General features: G+C 46.9%; 1 protein-coding gene across 2 annotated transcripts in view; it reads right to left on the reverse strand.

The window, feature by feature from the left end:
• Positions 1-20,211, reverse strand: part of LOC144099077 (metabotropic glutamate receptor 5-like) — a 411,956-nt gene that overhangs the window by 193,708 nt on the left and 198,037 nt on the right. The window lies entirely within an intron of this gene.

The following is a 20,211-nucleotide window of genomic DNA, read 5'->3' on the forward strand; positions in this document are numbered from 1 at the left end:
ACGAAAACCGGTTGCCATAAATCAGGAATCAAGATTTCACAGATGCGCGTACATTGGTGTCGTTTCATTCGCTTTCGTTTTGGTCTTGCTGCACGACTAGCGGAGACAGCCGGTTAATGTTGCCTGCTTCGGAAAGCGGCGCTGCGCTTCGAAAGTCATGGACCGAAAGGACATAAATAAATAAATAAATAAATAAATAAATAAATAAATAAATAAATAAATAAATAAATAACTGCAGACAGAAAGAAAAACAAAGAAAGAAAGAAAGAAAGAAAGAGAAAGGACTGAACGCAGAAGAGAAAGGAGGAAAGAAAGAGGAACAGAAAAGTGAAATTAAAAAAAAGAAACGAATAATAATAATAACTGGTTTTTGGGGGAAAGGAAATGGCGTAGAATCTGTCTCATATATCGTTGGACACCTGAACCGCGCCGTCAAGGAAGGGATAAAGGCGGGAGTGAAAGAAGAAAGGAAGAAAGAGGTGCCGTAGTGGAGGGCTCCGGAATAATTTCGACCACCTGGGGATCTTTAACGTGCACTGACATCGCACAGCACACGGGCGCCTTAGCGTCTTTCCTCCATAAAAACGCAGCCGCCGCGGTCGGGTTCGAACCCGGGAACTCCGGATCAGTAGTCGAGCGCCCTAACCACTGAGCCACCGCGGCGGGTAAGAAACGAAGGAAGCGAGAAAGGATTGTGGACAGGGGAGTGGAAGCGACAGGGGGATAGACAAGTAAGACCAAAAGGAAGGAAAGGCCACTGCGATCAAATTAGGACTTTTTTTTTTCATGCGAAGAATGAATCCAGCGGTGGCCCGAAATGTCAGTGTTTCCCGACCTCTGCGGCGGGGGCGCATCTCAACGTCTGCGGAGTCTCGCGCATACGAGCGCCTGGCGAGATATACCGCAGCTGCACGGAATGCAGGACATGGTCATCACCCTGGCGCGGCCGCAGACGAAGCGTGGGCAGCCTTCCTAACGCAGGAGGAAACACCGTGCACGCAGCATGCCCCGAAGCAACACGCCTCCGCATCCTCGTCATTTGGCGTCAGGCCGTCGTGGTCGCCGCCGTGCTACGTTCCTCTAACGGCTGGTCACGTTTACGGCCGAGATCGCCGCGTTACAACTGGAAATGCAACGGCTTATTATATATTGCCACTGCATACGCCAGAAAAGCCGGTGTGGGGGCTGGCATACAGAGGGCGCTGTAAACGCAAAGTGGTCATCGCAGACATAGCTAGCGGTTATTCGCTTGTATCTTTCTTTCGCTTTCAACACTGGCTGCTGCAGGAGTTTTTCACTCACGCGCAAAGAAAAGGCGCCAGATATTCTGTTCCTCACCGCCGTAATTAAAAGCTTGGCCGCTCAGCCGTTTCTATGGTGTAGAAACATGGAGGCTAACGAAAATTGTTGAACTTAAATTGAAAACAAGGGTGCGAACTATGGCAAGGAAAATTATAGGTGCAACCTTTAGAGCCAGGAAGAGAGCTGAGTATGTTAGTAAACAAACTCAAGTTATTGACAACCTAGTCGAAATGAAAAAGAAGGAATTGGCATAGGCAGGGCACGCAGTGCGAAGGATAGGTAACCAAATGTTGCCAATGCTGACCAGATTCCAATACAAGCTTGCAATTAAAAGCTTGGCCGCTCAGCCGTTTCATCACACTGACTGGAAAGAACGCTGCGCTGGGAATGCGAATTAGATTGAAATCAAGGACAGTAAAAATGTTTACTCGCTAACTGCGGTCAGGTCTGCAGGCTGCTTATAATATACAAGGTGGATAAGGGAGCATTTTATTTCGGGAATGTGAAGCACGGCTTAATTTCAGGGAAGTTCGCTTACGTGGTGCGGCTTTCGTTTTTTGTTAATCAGAAACATCATGACGTTGCAGCGAGTATTAAAGAGACCTCGGTGAATATTTTCTGATGACAGGCTCTTCTCTGTGTGTAAGTTAAATTACAGAGGTCACATAAGCCGCCCCTTGTGCTAAACAGGCATAAGCATACAACGATGTGCGCCAAAACTCAGCTGAGTAAATATTATATTGAAATGTGATTTTTTTATGTCGGCTTCGGTATAACTAAAAATTTTGCTTCCGTGTTGGCATTATTGCTTTTGAACACATGTATGACCTTTCCAGTTTTTATTTTTTTTTTGGTATGATCCGCCGCGGTCGCTCAAAGGGTTACAGCGCTCGGCTGCTGACTCGAAAGACGCTAGTTCGATCCCAGCCACGCGGTCGAATTTCAATGGAGGCGAAATTCTAGACGCCCGTGTACTGTGCGATGTCAGTGCACGTTAAAAAAACATCAGGTGGTCGAAATTTCCGAAGCCCTTCACTACGGCGTTCCTCACAGCCTTAGTCGCGTTGGGACGTCAAACCCTATAAACGTAAAGTAGTTTTTTGTTTGTTTATTACATTTAGTCGAAAGATGTTTGTTTTTTACACCTAGTCGAAAGTTTGTTACTGTGACCATGCACATAAGTACGATTTTTTTTGTCATGTAACTATTGTATGTGTGAGCTTGAAAAATTCCTCCACCACTCGTTGCAAATGTATGTAGGAGTTTCCTGGCTGCAGTCAAACTGCACAGTCAGCTTTTAGCCAAGAAACTTTCCAGTTGACCCTAATAATCATAATTGGTTTTCGGGGAAAGGAAATGGCGCAGTATCTCTCTTGTATATCGTTGGACACCTGAACCGCGCCGTAAGGGAAGGGACAAGGGAGAGAGTGAAAGAAGAAGGGAAGAAGGAGGTGCCGTAGTGGAGGGCTCCGGAATAATTTCGACCCCCTGGCGATCTTTAGCGTGCACTGACATCGCACAGCACACGGGCGCCTTAGCGTTTTTCTTCCATAAAAACGCAGCCGCGCGGTCGGGTTCGAACCCGGAAACTCCGGATCCAGTTGACCCTACAAAATAAATATTTAGTGACTATTATCGACTACAGTTCTCAATAATGGTAGGTATAATAGGTAATATATAAATAGACTATAATAGTCAGAAATGGGTGGCATTGACTACAATAGTCAATATCACCCGTGCAAGCAGGTGGGCAGGGTGGTAACAGTAGAATGAAACACTTAATTATCACCGGCTACTCTTTTTCTTTCAAAAGAGCTTTTCAATAATCATCCAAACTCTCTTGCTTTTGGTACTCTTGATTTTTCTCCACCTGTCCTGCGGTAAACAGTTTGTAAAAAAAAATGAACATAAGTCAAAAACGAGAATCACTCATTCTATGCGCTCGAATCTTTCGCTGCGGCCCTATTCCTGTACCTCGGTCTGAGCAAAAGCAAGAGTGGCAACGGACATTTCCTTCTCATGTCGGAAGCACCGCACCGCACCCAATCGCAATTGGAAGCGCACTCGACATTTCATGTGGGAGAGCAGCCACGTGCTCCAATTTGGAACGCGTCGAACGTCGTGTTTCTTACTTTGCTTCCGTTTCCTCTCCCTCTTACCTTTATGTTCTCGTTTTCTGTAAGACGCCTTCGCCTTGCCAACCTCGTATATGCGATTTCCTTACTTAACACGATTGAAATGAAAGCCCGGGTATGAGCGCTCCAATTCAATTTCTTTTGCCAATTTCGCGCTCCGTTGCACCTTTCTTCGCGCTTCTCTGCAGTGAAATGTGATTCACTAATGCAGCGAGGAGAAGAGCTTCAGCGGCACGTGCGAACGTCCTTAAAAGGGATAAAGCAATCTGATTAAACAGATAGAGTACAAGACATAGCTTTTCCATTTGCCCTTAGTGTGGCGACAATGCGACGTGAATTATCAGTCTGTGCAAAACGAATAAAAAAGACAGCAAAATAATCATTGAGATATTTGAAATTAGCTCGGGATGATAATTTATGACTGTATTATGGGATGTTATGCTGAGAAAATAGTTAATAAAAGCCACCCCCCCCCCCACCCCCCCCCCAAAGGAACTCACGCTTTGTGAGTCTGTGTGCGAGAAAAGGAATCTTGCTAGACCCCAACATTCATTCAGAGCTCCTTGAAAAATGTGAGCTTTGACACCTTTTATGCATAAGCTAACGAAATCTGTCCATACAGTGTCTCATCATCATAATTATCATCATCATCAACCTAACTGCGCCCCCTGCAGTACAAAGGCATCTCCCATATCTCTACAATAAATCTGACCTGTACGAGCTGAAGTCCGATCTCCGCAAACCTCGTGATCTCATCCGCCTACCTGACTTTCCGCCTACCTTGACCTAGCTAGTCTTGGAATCCAGTCAGCATTGACAACAGTCGGTTACCTATCCTTCGCACTGCCATGCCCTGCCAATGCCAATTCCTTCTTTTTCATTTCGACTGGTTGTCAATAACTCGAGTTTGTTTCCTGACATACTCAGATCTTTTCTTGGCTCTAAATGTTGCACCTATAATTTTCCTTTCCATAGTTCGCTGCGTTGTTCTCAATTTAAGTTCACACTTTTTGTTAACCTCCATGTTTATACATCATAGACGAGTACCGATAAGATACAGCTGTTGAATACGTTCTCTTGACGAATACTGGTAAACGGCTATTCATGATTTGAGAATGCCTGCCAAATGAACTTCACCCCATTATTTTTCTCCCAGTTATTTCATTCTCGTGATCAGGATCTGCAGTTTCTACCCGCCCAAGTACTCCTTCACCGCTTTGCAACACTTCGTTGCCTATCGTAAACTGCTCCTCCCTTCCGAGATAGTCGGACATTATACTTTAGTTTTCTACATATCAATTTTTAGACCTACCACTCAGCTTGTCTGTACTTAGAATTAATTGATTACGCTTTGCAATTCGTCACCCGAATTACTTAGCAAGGCAATGTCGTTTGTGGATCGCGGATTACTAAGGTATTCTTCATTGACTCTTATTAAATCAAATTTTTATTTCGTCTGTCAAGAAGAAAGAAGATTAAAGCCACATGAAAGCAGCCTGACGTGGCCTGGCTCCCTCTATGTGCAATTTCGACAGTACACGCTCGACACATAAACACTGCCCGATCGAGACGTTTACATAACTTCTGTAAACACGCAGGTGAATAGCACTGATGAGAGTTGTCTCCCTGCCTGACACCTTTTTTATTGCGATTTCATTGCTTTCTCGGTGGAGGACCGGTGAGGGTATATATCCGCTACAAATATTTTGCAGTATATTTACATACGCCTCTTCTACACCATTCTACACCCTGGTTTCGTAATGCCTTCATAACTGTTGAGGTTTTGACTGTCAAATGCTTGCTCGAGGACTATGAAACGCTAAGTATATATATGTTGTTCATCTTCTGCTCCTTTCTCTGTCACCTGATTGACCGTGTGGATATGTTCTATTGTTGAATAGCTTTTACGAAAGCCTGGCTGATCATTTGGTTGATTAAAGTCTAAGTTTTCCCTGATTCTAGCAGTTATTACATCAGTGCAGTGCCTATAGACAATCCGCGTGGGCTTAAATATTGCCCTGAATAGTTGGTGGGACGTCAACGAGAATTTTTTGTGAGCGAACGTTCGCCTTGACGAAGCCTCTCATTGTTTTTCTAAACTCTCCTGAATATGGCACCTTCTTTTTTTTTTACTGAAATTAGACACAGTACTTTAATATCTATCCTACAACAACGAAACGGGGCATACTGTAACCGCAGCTACTCCATGAGCAGCTTTTCTGCTAAGCGGCATACGTAAGTATATTTAAAGGTTAAAGCATAAATACGATAACTCAACGTGACACTGCTTCACTAGCTTAACATCGGCAAGCCACTGAGGACATGTCGAGATCAATTTTCTGTCCAGAAATGGAGCCTAGCTCTCTGTTTACTTCTGTACTATATCCACGAAATAAAATAAAATAGAAAAAACTGAACAACAATAGCATGTGGCCATGCGGTGTCTGGTTTTTGTCGTGCTCTGCGATTGCCTCAAGTGCAGAGGGAGAGAGAGAAAAAGTGAAAACAGTTGAAAGAAGGATTAAGAATAGAATACTCCGCGAGAAGCAACGGCACCCTAAAAGTTTCCGTTCGTTCTTTGCCTGCCTCCCAGTCTTTCTTTTATTTCTCCTCTCTCTCTCTCTCTCTCTCTCTCTCTCTCTCTCTCTCTCTCTCTCTCTCTCTCTCTCTCTCTCTCTCTCTCTCTCTCTCTCTCTCTCTCTCTCTCTCTCTCTCTTTCTCTCCTCCTTCTTCCCGTGCCAGATCAGCGGCTTGTTATCGTTCCTTTTGTCGCGAGGAAACGTATATTTCCGCTTCTGAGCGAGTCTGGGGATTCGGGAAGCTGGGCGAAAAAGCGGCTGCCCAACATGCCGCAAGATGGATGCCCGTTCAGGTTGGAACACTTTGAGCGATTGCCTGACGCTGCGGGGGCGCTGCGGGGGAACTCGTCGTGTACACAACTTCCGACTTGCGCTTTATTCCGGCGTAGCATGCCATTTTGCTGCAGTCGCTATCGAATGTCATATGCCAGCAGTTCAGTCCGTTCAAGGCGTTGTTTTGCTGGTATCGCTGTTCATTTCGGCCGAAGTATGAGGCGCGGAAGAACTGCGGACGTGCGTTTTTTTTATTCGTAAAAACAGATAGACCACCTGTGCGGAGACAAGTAGAGGGGTACTGAAATCCCGTTATTTTATATTTTATTTGCACATACCCTCGCCTGTGCGCAAGTGTGCACATGAGTGTGGCTGTGTACATGCGCGCTTGAATATGTGTGTGTGTGCGTGTGTGTGCGTGTGTGTGTGCATGCGTGCGTGCGTGTGTGCGTGTGTGTGTGTGTGTGTGTGTGTGTGTGTGTGTGTGTGTGTGTGTGTGTGTGTGTGTGTGTGTGTGTGTGTGTGTGTGTGTGTGTGTGTGTGTGTGTGTGTGTGTGTGTGCGCGCGCGCTTGTCGTTTTCGAACAAAACACTCTTTCCCTCGATTTTAGCTCGCGAGCAAATATTTCTGGGAAATCGGGTTGCACCAAATTTATACCCCAAATTATGTAATGAAGATAAATTTATTTTGCCAGTGCCCGAAACTGAAGACGTCGCACGGTAATTGGCGGACGGTCGCGTCGTTTTGTAGTGCGTCGGCGTATTTTTTAAACCCTGGCTAAAATTAGGTGGGAAACCCTGTACATATTTGTTAAGAAGTGGTTCGTGTTGGGCAGGATGACAGCTTTGTCGAAGCTTGGTTCGCGTTAGCAAGCACATAGCAACCCCCCCCCCCCCACCCACCCACCCCCGAGACGGCCTGCATTCCGCCAGAACGCGCTCTGAACCACCTTTCCTGTTATGAGCTCTAGGCTCCGCATCACCAACTTCTTACATAATACCGCCGTAACAGGTATACATACTTCCTACTAGTGTGTTTTCCCCACAAAGACATTCTATATAAGAGGTCGTGTCTGGTGTCGCAGACAGTTCCTTGTCATGCATACGGCGTTTTATTGCAGTTCCAATGCTTTCGCTAGCCTCGCGTGGGTGAAAGCGCCTTTATTGATTTTTGCTGCTGCTTGTTTCTCTTACAGTGCGCGTTTTTTTCTGCGTGAGGTATGTTCGATAACCCTGTATGTTTCAGAATGCTGCATACAATAGCAAAAGTCGCAGCCAACAGGGGGCGCGCAATATAGAGAATCCACTCTGAATAACTGCTTTCTGTCTCCCCGCATTAGAGTGCACGTCAAGGGTACCCCTCCTAGGCACTTGCCACCCCCCCCCCCCTTTCTGGACATATATCTCGTCCGGCCATAAACATGCTCCATAAACGGGCTCGACCGATTCAATGGTGTCTTGTTTTCCTGAAACGTTCCGGCCCTTTTCTTTCCTTCCTTTATATATCTTCCCGAAATGCGAGTTCTTGTTTCATGCCAGCGCATTTGTTTCATCCGTCAGGCTTTTTCCGCCTTTTTTTGTTTGTTTAACTTATTTTTACACTTTACGGGTTCGTTCGTAAACAGTGGCCTCCAGCCTTTTTTTGTATCTTTGCTCATCGCTTACTGCGCAGACCGTTTCTCACGCGCCTATATTTCGTGTCAGAAATGTCAAAGCAGCGCCGTCACACTTCCTTTAACGGGAGGCAACTCGTCTGAGGTAAAGCAGGGATCGAATTCTACCCGACACGCGTCCGCGAACAGGACGCTTTCCTGATACTCCGATATCGGGAGTTCATATTCATGCTGTTACGTAGGCATGCACAATACACGTCAAGCCGAATAGGGAAAGTGTTTCTTGTCGTAGTTAAAGAAAGAAAGAAAGAAGGAAAGAAAAGCTCCGGAAATTTCGACCACTTGGAGTTCTTTAACGTGCAATGAGATTGATCGCACAGTAAACGGGCCTCTAGGATTTCGCCTCCATTGAAATTCGACCGCCGCAGCCGGGATGCCTTTCGCGTCAGCAGCCGAGCGCCATAATCACTGAGCCACCGCGGCGGCACAAAGAAAGAAAGGAAGAAAGAAAGAAAGAGAAAAAAGAAAGGAAGAAAGAGAAAAGGAAAGAAAGAAAATGAAGAAAGGGGCACAAAACCAGGGCAGAGGAAAGAAAAAAAATTGGCGGTGGTTTAGCTGTGGTTAAACCTGGAGTGACGCGATAGCTATAGCTGCCTGAGCGGAGCTTGGTCACGTGGTCAACCACGTGACGAACCATGTGGTCAACCACGGCGCCGCGCCGCAGGCTGCTGCTCCGCACCACGTGACCAACCACGCTGAAGGCTCGATATGCTACCGTAATGTAGCTATTGCTACAAAAAGTGTACGGCAAAAAACCCCACTGACTATGTCCGTGTAAGATTGTTTACAGCTAACTTCATTATGACTGACTTATATGGTACAAGAGCGAATAGTATAGAAGGAAACAAGTATCTGTCAAGGTGCAGCCCGATCGCAAAGCCTGCCAGCACCAAGTTCATCGGCCAGTTTACGAAATATGGGCTCTACTCGAGGTCGACTAGCTTACTCCCAAAGTTTCGGTTAGTGCTCATCAGTATTACCTCCACGTCAATTATTTGAGAACCTTTACTTCCACTTCAAGCATCATTAATGTACTACAGTTTCTTTTCAAGCTGCACTCAGAACAGTTCGTTCCAGTGGCGTGCAAGTCAAACGTATAGTTACCATGGTTAGTAAGACTCCTCGAAAACAAAATGTTTTTATCCGCTTGTGAAGGGATAAACGTATTTTTCTCACTGTGTTTTATTTAAAAAAATCGCAGAACACCTTGCTCGTTTTCTTCTAAAGGATTCAGCTGAACCACCTAACCACTCTTGAGCGGTCGTTAGAGTGGTCGTGGAGATCTCGATGACCAGATCACTTTCCAATAAATTTTACGTTAGTCGTGATCACTGCTAGAGCCGCTTGTTATGAATTCTTCTTTAGGGTTTCATATCGTGCCTTCGCTGACTGCGGGTGCTCTTCTTGATATGGGCTTTAGCTGCACGTTTTGTTTATATTTTACCAGTCAACCATCGATAGCACATGTCCAACATGACTGGTATATAACTTGTTTTTGTGTGTGTGTTTAACTGAGCTAGACGAGCGCCGACGTATCACCAAAGCTAACATTGAGCTGAAGCTCGTCCTCCCAGACTAACTGAGAGGCGACAAAAGGAAGCGATGATAAAAAAACAGTACAAGAACAAGCGATTCCAGAAGTATAGAAAAACCTAACGTCAAACAAGCGCATCCAATGAAACCACGAAGATCGGAGCGAAGAAAAACGAACAAGAAAAGATACAACGAGGTGGCACTGCCTTATCTCGTCTCCGTAGCAGCTGTCATAAACGCCGAACAAATTTCTCTCTGCCATTCCATCGTCCCGATGTTGGCGGGCGAAGAGAAGGAGAGTGAGTTCTGGTGAGAGAGAGGAGGGAAGCTAGTTGCCAGAGGAGCTCAACTCGAGCAACGCAACGCGTCGACGTCGGATGCGAGAGGGAAAGAGTTAGATGGGAGCCAGAACAAACCAAAAGTCGGAGAACAAGCGAAGCAGAGAAAGGGGGAAAACGTACGGCGCACAACAAAGTACGTTGTGTGCATAAGGCACATTGAAAGAAAAAAAATGAAAAGAGAGAAAGAATAAAGATAGAGGTGCGGAAAAGTAGCGGAGAAAGAGGTGCAGACGCACAAATACACGCCCGTCGCGCCGTCATGCAAGAGCCCTCCGGGGACAGGCCCGGACCTTCGGTCGGCAGCGCCGTTATCAGTGGCGCCCACGCCACCTTATATTTGAACGAGCCGTGTCTCCTCCCCCCCCCCCTTCCTCTTCTAGGCCCTCCCTCTTCTCTTGGTGCTCCTCGCGTGCTCGGAATTTCGGCAATAACCCGACAACGACGATACGACGAGAAGAGCGATGCTTCCACGGCAAAGTGGCGGAGTGCTGACCGGCTACGTCCGCCGCGCCTTCTCGACACGGCTCGACAAATCTGTTGACACACTGGTTCTACAGTGCGGGCCAACGCCGCCTCCCACTTCGGCGGCGGGATGCCTGCCCGCTCGGTCCGTCTGTCGGTCGCCCAGCCGGGTGGTGTCCAAGCGAGCAGAACTACGCAGACATGGACGCGAGGCCACTACACTGCCACCGGCACACTCCACCGTTATTTCAACGCAGCGCTGCCGGCGTTGGGAAGAAAAGGGAAGTCGAAAAAGGAAGTCGATGAGCCCTCTTTCACACTTTCTCCCCCAGAACCGTGCCGTCACACAGTTGACTTCTCCCGCCTCCCCCCTCCGCCTCGATACGTTCCCGTTCAGAGGCGGTGGCAGCGGCGCGACAACGCGCGTTCCGGCCCGGCGAATTTGAGCGGTGCTCGGCCGCGACGGGGAGGGACCACGGCGGGAGTGACGGGTGAATGCGGGACGCCGTCCGATATCGGACTGGCGCATGGGCGCTGTTCCGGCGTCGCTCGATGATTCGAAGCATCGTTCTTCTCACCTTCCCTCTATCTTTATCTCGTTGTCACTCCAAAAAGTTCGCTTTACAGCACTATCTCTCCCATTCCCCGCTTTGTTCGGCCTCTGTGCTCTTCCGAAGGGCGCAGAAACTTTCGATCTACCGGTCGACCTGTGTGTCAGCCCTGGCTGGAACATCATCCACACACACCTCGCCATCCCTGCCCCCACGACCAAATCTTTAATGTTCTCCATGACGTTATCTTTTGATAACTCCATATTTTTCTCTTCTGAGGTAGCTGTAGCTAAAGCGCGGTGACTATGGGATCCCGCGGGCACCGGACATTGTCGATTGCCGCGCCAGGGTGCCTATAGCGCCTAGCGTTTAATCATTTGCTCGGCGAGCAGCGGAGCGCGAAAGTTTTAATGAGAACCGATGGCGCCGACTGAAGTTGCAAACCGCACTTTGCGACTTCACGCTCAAACAATTCAAATATGAAGAGATAAGAGAGGGCGCGTGATTGCACGCAGTTGCTTACGAACCGAGGCTAACTAAACAGTTTTTATGCGCAGATTTTAAGAAGATAACAGCATGGCTTCTTTTGTTTTGTGAATACCGACTTCTGTGAGCACTTTGTGGCGGCAACGAAGCTTGAAGTGGGAGCGTATGTTTTAGTCCCGTCAGCTGCAGCGAGTCACTCTATGAGACACTTTACCTTTTAGTCTTCCTAGTATGTCCTAATACACATGAATGCTGGTATTGTCACCTTATCTTTTGCTATATTATATGTGGCTTGGAACGCGGGCAATGTAGAGTGTCTCGTGAAGCAGATGGCTTAAGGGCATTCCTTTAAAGCCGGCACCTATAGTATGTGTAAGGTTGAGCACCTAATTAAAGGATTTTTTTTATGCTCCTGCACAGACAGATAGGAACTCGAAGACACAGAGCAGCAATTCAGTAAATAGATTTCACAGACTCGCTCACAGCAGGTGTGCAAAGTAAGCTCCGAGCATTGTTTTCACTCGCTTGTATTCAAGAGAGTTAACTAGACAAATATCTCGTGTCGACAAAATGCCTAAAAACGCTGGCCTGCGTTGTTTGTGGTGATACCAACAGTAGTGCATCTTCGATGATAATGATAATGGTGGGAGAAACGTAATAAATATGCCAACAAGAGAGAACCTCCCAAAGAAGAAAAACTGAGAGATGCAAAAAATAAGCACGTAAACAATAAACGTCCTTGATAAAGATATGAAAACAACATTTTATGTTTGGTAGTAAGGATCTGGGATCAATGACACCACATGTATGTAGATAAAAAACGCGCGGTGGATGCGGACCATGCACACGAGGACTATAATTGTTAGGTCCATAAGAGCGTGACTGAGACAGTTTGGCAGGCAGTGCCAAGTAATGAACAACAACTTGGTGGTATCCACTTAAAGGAAAATATAAACGATGTACGCTGTTAGACTACACCTACAAACCAAGGAAAAAGTTGTGAGACAAAAAGGAGTATAGGCACCAATGAAAAGAAAAGCGAGATTTAGCGCCACGACGAAGCAGGACAGCAATGTAGATAACAAAGCTCAGGCTATACTCCGTGATATTCTGGTTGGTGAAATGGGCCTGGGAGGGTATGTAATGCGCACGGCAGCTACCCACTCTTTTTCGAACAGCTTGGGTAGGAGTGATGAGGTTAGCGTTCTTGATGAAGGAATCGTGCCTGACGCAATAGAGTAGTAACTGGAGGCGCCTTAAAATGACACTTAGTGATGGTAGCGGAGATCACGAAATATTCAAGTGCGAATCATGCACGAAGCCTCCCTGTGATGAGGAAAACTTCGCGTGTGCACTTTTCGTACTTGATAATGAACATATAGGAAGAGGTAAGCGCGACGCAGTTTCAGATGAACATGCGCGCGCCCGAATTTCAGTTAACTGACGCGCTAGCCCCATCGCGATAGCCGACAATAACAAAAATGATGATCAGCCAGCGGCGTGGCGTTCTAACGGTACCTGGTTGGCTGGAGGCAGCTCCAGTGTCCTTACTGCTTTTCGCTTTTGGTAAGACAGTATGCCGTAGTAAAGTATGGTGCACGTCGGCAAGTTGCTCGTGCGCGGTGTGAGACGCCATAATGTGGCTTAATACGTATTTAAATACCGTGACCACCTCGGGTTCTGTTATCGTGTAATTGGCCCTAGTAATTGATTCAATTACACGATAAAAGTTATTGGGGCACAGTTAATTGGCCCACTATTGCAAATAGACCGTTTCACCCTGGTCGTTTATAGGGCCAGCCCTTGCCGATATGCTTCCCATATTGGGTCAAATTACCCGTGTTGCTTGCCGTTCAGCACCATAAAAATTCGGTCGCCGAGACCGATACGGAATCTGTGTGCATATGCTGAGCAGCCGAGCGCCAAATAATTTGCGGCCACAGCGCTGAGTGCGCGCTCTGAGTAAGGGAGAATGCAGACAAGCGCTTTGGTGACATGCCACAACGGAATGTGTGCTGGTGAAAATGGGTAGCGAACACATAATCGCTGTCATTCCATTTGCTGTCACAATTGTGCTAGTAGCTAAACAGTCGCAAATCGAATTCCTTTGGTGGTTGGGGGCTTTATAATTTTCCTAGTCCTCTGAGCTCCTAGCTTATTTTTTCTTTTACGATGATTAACTTTCCCTTGTTAAAGTCTTCATTTTCAGCACGATAGCTGCACCGTATGCTGCGGCCTACCTCCACAAAGAGATAAGACACCACTGCACGCAGGACGCAGGCACTTTTCTGGTGCACGGCTGCTAACAAACCCCGACATGCGCAGGTCTTGAGCGATTGTTCAGAAAAACCTGGAAGAGATTACGACGCAGTTCGTACTATACTGTGTCATTTTCACTTTTTCTCAGTGTCTCGTCTTCTTGCAAATAATCCTGTGGTAGGAGCTGGCATTCCTTGTTTCTGTTAGTGGCTCACAGCCTTCGTTCAGCCCTAGCCTGACATGTAAAGATGAACTTGTAGCGGACAGAAAATATGAGATAAGTAGTTGGTTAGCGCTGTATTTCTTGCATTTCTAAATTTTTAATACGCAGGAGAATAAACTGGAAAGTCTGTGCTTCCTCATTTTATCAGGACGCTTCCGCAGCTCCATTTTGTATTTTGATAAACATGGCTCTCGTCATGACCGCACTAGACGAGCAGGGTTTTGTTTCTTGTGAGATTTATAAATTTACCGAGGGAAATGTTAATGCAATAAACTTGCCTGGCGTATAATATTTCTTAGGCCTCTGTCATGCCTCATATCCTTCTCTGTCTACTTTGAGCCTGGATCCCTCTTCTTATGTTAATTAAATAATTCATACCTTAGTCTTCAGAAAAAGTGCTAGTTTCCCTTTTTGTAAAGCTGGCTTTACCTTAGACGAGAAAGGAGTGCGCCGAAGCTTTGCAAGATGTGTTTGCATGCATGTGTTCGTGTGTGCGCTTGTGGGGTAAGCAAAGAAGAAAATAATAGCAGAAATAGCGGAGGATAAAACCAAAAGAGACGAATGCTTGCAGTGTAGCAGGAAACATTTAACAAAGCCAAAAGCAGTGGGCAGAAAAGGAACACAAAAGAAAAATAAAACAAAACGCTAACATAGCTGGATTTTGAAACATTCTATTAAGGAACCGGATATCTTTAAAATTTTGAAATTGTTTTATGTTTATGCTCGCTTTATGTTCGTATAGTCACCTGGCTTTCCAGCTCCAGGTGTTTCCGGCCAAACTCTAAACACGAATACGCCTATATGGGAGGAAAAAGGGAGTAAGTTGACCTCTAGCGCACACCCTTTATAAACTAGCGTACGCTAGAGGACGGCTTACTCCTCTTTAACCCCACTCTGTTAAGGGTGTAGAGGAAAAATTTAGGCCGCCATTAAGAATCAAAGTTTACTTTTGCGTCTGACTTGCGCAGGCATGAAAAAAAATCATTGGTATGCAGAAAGCCGCCGCAATGGCTGAGTGGTTATGGCGCTCGGCTGCTGACCCGAAATACGCGGGTTCGATCCCGGGCGGGGGAGGTCGAATTTCAATGGAGGCGAAATTCTAGAGGCCCGTGTGCGGTGCGATGTTAGTGCACGTTGAAGAACCCCAGGTGGTCGAAATTTCCGGAGCCTTTCACTGCGGCGTCCCCCATAGCCCGAGTCGCTTTGGGCCGTTAATCACCAATAAACCATAAACCAAACCATTGGTCTGGAGAAAAGACGCATGGAAGACAGATGCGAAGTCTCATAACTAATACACCGTGTAGTGGCTCCGTCGTAACCATTCGGTTACCGCTCGTACTTGTGTACGTATATGCGTTGTGTGCGTGTGCATGCGCAAAAAAATGCGCGCCTACACGCACACGCATATACGCACACACGTACGACTTCGCTTACGGACGCAGCAATTAAGAAAAACTGAGTTCATTTTCACAAGCCTAAAACTGGGCGCAAAATAAATCGCGAACATTAACCTAATCCGAGAATATTCCGGCTTTGCATCACAGCCTCGCTTTGTGCTGTTCAAAGTAAACCCTGGCGCCGGCATTTTACGAAGGTATACGCCAAAGCTGCACGGTGTATATGCCTACGTGCCGGGATAGTGATTGCCTACCTATCTAATATGCTTCCACAGTGGAAAACTTCCGTGCAGTTATTAATAGCAGCATATCATGGAATAACCATTCGGGGTAAGTTTACATGAACGTACACAAGATTTCCTGTCTTACGTGCGTTATTAAATAACTTTGATTATTTAAGGCCGCAAGAATATTGTCAATACTTTAGTGTATAGCTCTCTGCGCTATGGCATTGGTTATTTTGTAGTTCTGCAGGAGCTTTTCGAAGAGAAAAATTTGTTGTTTTTCAAGAAGTGTTTTAACCTTACTCATCTACGGTCTGTATCATAACAGTGTAAGCTTGCATACGTTTTTGAAAACACAAAACTTTGAACTTGTATTCATTGAAACTATTGCATTATGATACATGTGATCTAAGGAATACAGATTCCGTACCCTCCAGCACGCCTACTACGACCCGTAAAGGATATTTATTGCCAAAATTTTGCGCCAGACATGAGGGGCATAAACGTTCCTACTATGAACGGAGGATTCGGCATAAAATTTCTGAAAAAACGCTTTCGTTGGACGCGTTGACATATCGTGAAGATGTCGCTGTTTTATCAGTGTATATGTATATTTTTTTCATATTGCTAATCTGCATGTATCAACAACAGCATGGCTTATTATTTTTCACTGCGCCGCTATACGCAGGGAGCTATCGGTGAAAACTATAGTAAAAATTGTTCATATAATGAATAAAACTATTTATAAATATTACTTAATTTGCATCAGTTAATGCGAAGTTCCTCTGGCGTTACAACCATGCGTAGATTACGAGAAATATGGTCCCGGGCACGTACCAATTTAAATCATTGTTAAGCGCATCATCAGAATCTCAAGGCACAAGATGACCCATCGCAAGCACACATCGACTTTTCTGGGCTTTAATAATTTATAGAGAATAAATTCATTGCTCCGGAAGACGTCTCCCGGAAATGAAAAATGAGATATCGTTTTCTTCAAGTAAAGTAACCTGCTTCCTAAAGAATCCTACTCGTATTGCGCCTTCATTCGATTTCCGCACATGAATGCCGGTCATTCTATATTCCTAGCGTAAGTAATAAAATAAAAAGAAAAGTAGAACGGGGGAAAACTTACTTTATAAGAGTGCTCTGAACGGGTACTCAGAATGAAGCGGTTTAAGGAAAACGGGCCTCGGCTTCCCAAGTCGAAAACTCTCCTGCGTCTTTCTTCTCTCTGTTTCCAAACGCGTCCCTATCCCCGCAACCCGAGATACCGTAATGAGATGTAACAGAGGGACTCGAACTAAGACGCACAGATTATGGGACGAAGACGGCGAGACCGAAAAGGAGAGAACAAAAAGGGGAAATAAGACGAATAAAAGGGGAAAAAAAGGAAAAAGTGAATGCGCACGTGAGACAGAAGCACGGGATGCTCGGGCACCAGCAACGCCGGACCAACCTGAGATACAGGAGAGGCTTTTCCGCGCAAGTGCATCGTCTAGTGTATCGTTGCGTTTCACTGCCCTCGCTCAAGCAATTCCACCGCGCTTCGCTGTCCATTGGCGACCACGGCGCCATTGTAAGCAAGAGAGGGAGGCAGGAGAGAGAGGGGGATAAGCTGGGTGGGGATATCCGCATGATCCGCTTACAAGCGACGTCCAAGATGCTTTCTGGGCACAGCCGTGGGCTCAGGGTTATACTTTCAGGACACTGCCCGTCGCTCTTTCTGTGTGGGACACCGCTGTCGCTGATGCTGCTGTTCTCCGAACGCAGTGAGTGCGACTATTGGCCAAGCTTGACTGACTGCCTTGTCTGTCCGCCTCTCAGACTCGTTGGCTGTCTCCTCCTCTTCCTCCTCATCTTATCACCCTCTCCGTCTTATCATCCCATTCTCTGGTTCTCTGTCTCCAGTTACAGGGCAGCTTCGCTCGAGCGCTTTCCTGTACACGTTTCAACCTGTTTATGCTTTATTCCTACGCACTATGCTGCGTCTGGTGGGGATCTTCGTGGGAAGAACAAGGGATAAAGGGAAAGGGGGGATGTTCCATGCCCGTAGATTAACCTTTCCTGTTCTGCGTCTACTCTTCGCGTTTCATGATCCGTGTACTAAGAATGCACTAGCCTGTCTGCTTCTTGCGGAGCAGCGACGCCTTCAGCTGCTCCCGCTGATCGTAGTGTTCTATCCTTTTGACCATGCTTAAGCTGCCTGAACGAAAAAGGATTAGCCTGACACATACCCGCGTCTTTAACATTTAATGTCAGTTCTGACTGAACCTGCGCGCCGTAGTGTATTTGTGCTTTGATGCGGGTTTCCTTGATGCTGTTTTTTCTTTGTGCTTTCGGCTTCGTGTTTTCCTCCATCTCTGCACTTTTTCTTTCTTGTATGCGTTCATTTATAGCTTTGCTTTGGGTGTGACTTTATCATGTGCAAAAGACGAGGAGTTGCAGAAATCTGGCGCATGGCGCACCTGTTAGCGCACCGGAGTTCTATACTTACGCTCTGTCTATATCAAGGGCTGATAAATTGCGGCCCCTCGCGGGTCCAAGTGCGGCTCGCGACTCTCTGGCATCTGTGCCCCTCACACTCCTCTTATTTCTGCCTCTAAAGACAGATTATCTTATGTTCTGCACCCGCCACGGTGGCTCAGTGCCCGTCATATGACAGACACCTCTTTGTTTACACTAAACAAAGAGGAGTCTGTCATATGGCGGCAACTGCATACAGACTCATACCCCAACCTCAATAGGTTGAGGAAAATGCATCCAACACGATACAAAAGCGTATGTTCCTCGTGCGGGGGTAGCCCCACAGCAAGGACGAAAAGGATCAGCAACATCTAGTCCAACGTGCCAGGTGAGGTCGTTATCATCATCACCATCATCATCAAGCGGGCAGCAGAAGCAAGTGGAGCCCTGGACTGAGAGCGCGCCCGCTGCATTAGAAGAAGAGGGGCTCAAGCAGGACCTCAAGCTGCGATAACAAATAATCTAATAAATTTCTCTTTCTCTCTCTCAGTGGCTAGCGCGCTGGGCTACTGAGCCGGAGTACCCGGGTTCTAACCCAACCGTGGCGGCCGCGTTTCGATGGAGGCGAAACGCAAAAGGCACCCGTCTACTTTGCGATGGCAGTGCACGTTAAAAGCCCCCAGGTGGTCGAAATTATTCAGGAGCCCTCCACTACAGCAGCTATTTCTATCCTTCTGCTACACCCACCTTTCTCCCTTCCCTCACGGACTAGTTAAGTGTCCACTGATTACTAAGACAGTTATTGAGCTATTTGATTTCCAAAAAAAATACTAATATTGTTCTAGTAGAGAAGCTGCACGGAGGCAGATGATAAAGTGCGCCATCCAGCGCAGAATCCGCGAAATGATGCATGTTGCAAGAAATAAAAAAATTGCCACGGCACCTTTATATTGCCGCTCTTCACAAAAACGATTATTTTTCATGGCTCTTTGCATTAGCCTCTCTGGCCCCACTTGGTCTATATGGAAATAGCAGTAAAAAAAATTAGATGCTTCCCTAGGCAAGCGAAGCTAAATACAGTGTAGAGACGGCATCAACAAAACACTTTCTTGCAGTATCCGCCTGAAGGCGCGCTTGGCCCCCTACTTAAGAGAATGAATGAACAACGCATTTCCGTATTGCACTATCGGTGACACTAAAAATGTTTAAAAACGAACGGCAGTGAAAGAACTTTCAGCCGCTGCGCTGAGCCTGCAGCTGAAAGCTGTGGGGACTCGTCCCTGCTCCGTCCCCTTGGGTTTGTTTCAATGCAATGTCGTGCTCACCCAAAAGTTACCTTAACTATCATGCGCACGTGTCCGCGTCACAGCGACACTGCTGCGAGCTCAGGGAGGACAGCTCACTCTCTTCGGCCTGGGGAATTCATCGCGAGCGGATGTTTCGGCGCGGCGGTCCGCTCTCCGCCAGCGGGCCGAAGTCTCGTGGAAACTAATCCCGTCAGCTTGTCCCCTCCGACTTAGGATATCTCCCCTGTCCTAGAGTGGGTGAACAATCGCTTGTAACCCTGCAGGTGAGAAGGACAACGTCGATTCCTTGGCGTATTGTGGTTCCAGCCGGTGTTAACGTTGTAGCAGCAGTAAATGTCTGTCCTGTGTCAGCCCGTGTCGATCCTTTGTTAACACAGAGCACGGCCCACCGGGATCGGAGTGCGCTCGGTAGAGCTCGCGATCACGGAATGGCTCGGTGGTTTGAACTGTCCGCCGGGAACAGTTGGTTGGTTTATAGTTTATGGGTGTCTAACCTCCGGTCGAAATTATTCCGGAGCCCTCCACTACGGCACCTCTGTCTTCCTTTCTTCTTTCACTTCCACCTTTATCCCTTCCCTTACGGCGCGATTCAGGTGTCCAACGATATATGAGACAGATACTGCGCAATTTCCTTCCCCAGAAACAAATTATTATTATTATTTAACCTCCCAATGCGAAATCCTGTACGTTAATAACTTTTGTCAGACTAAAGAGTTGCCTGCTCCCCCCCCCCCCCTCTCCCAGGTTACCTACATTCAGCCAGAAGCCTTCACTTGCGCAGTGCTGGTTTGGTTTATGGGGGTTTAACGTCCCAAAGCGACTCAGGCTATGAGGGACGCCGTAGTGAAGGGCTCCGGAAATTTCGACCACCTGGGGTTCTTTAACGGGCACTAACATCGCGCAGCACATTGGCATCTATAATTTCGCCTCCATCGAAATTCGACCGCCGTGACCGGGATCGACCCCGCGTCTTTCAGGCCAGCAGCCGAGTGCCATAACCA

Source organism: Amblyomma americanum, chromosome 7 (assembly GCF_052857255.1).
Source record: "Amblyomma americanum isolate KBUSLIRL-KWMA chromosome 7, ASM5285725v1, whole genome shotgun sequence".
NCBI lineage: Eukaryota > Metazoa > Arthropoda > Arachnida > Ixodida > Ixodidae > Amblyomma > Amblyomma americanum.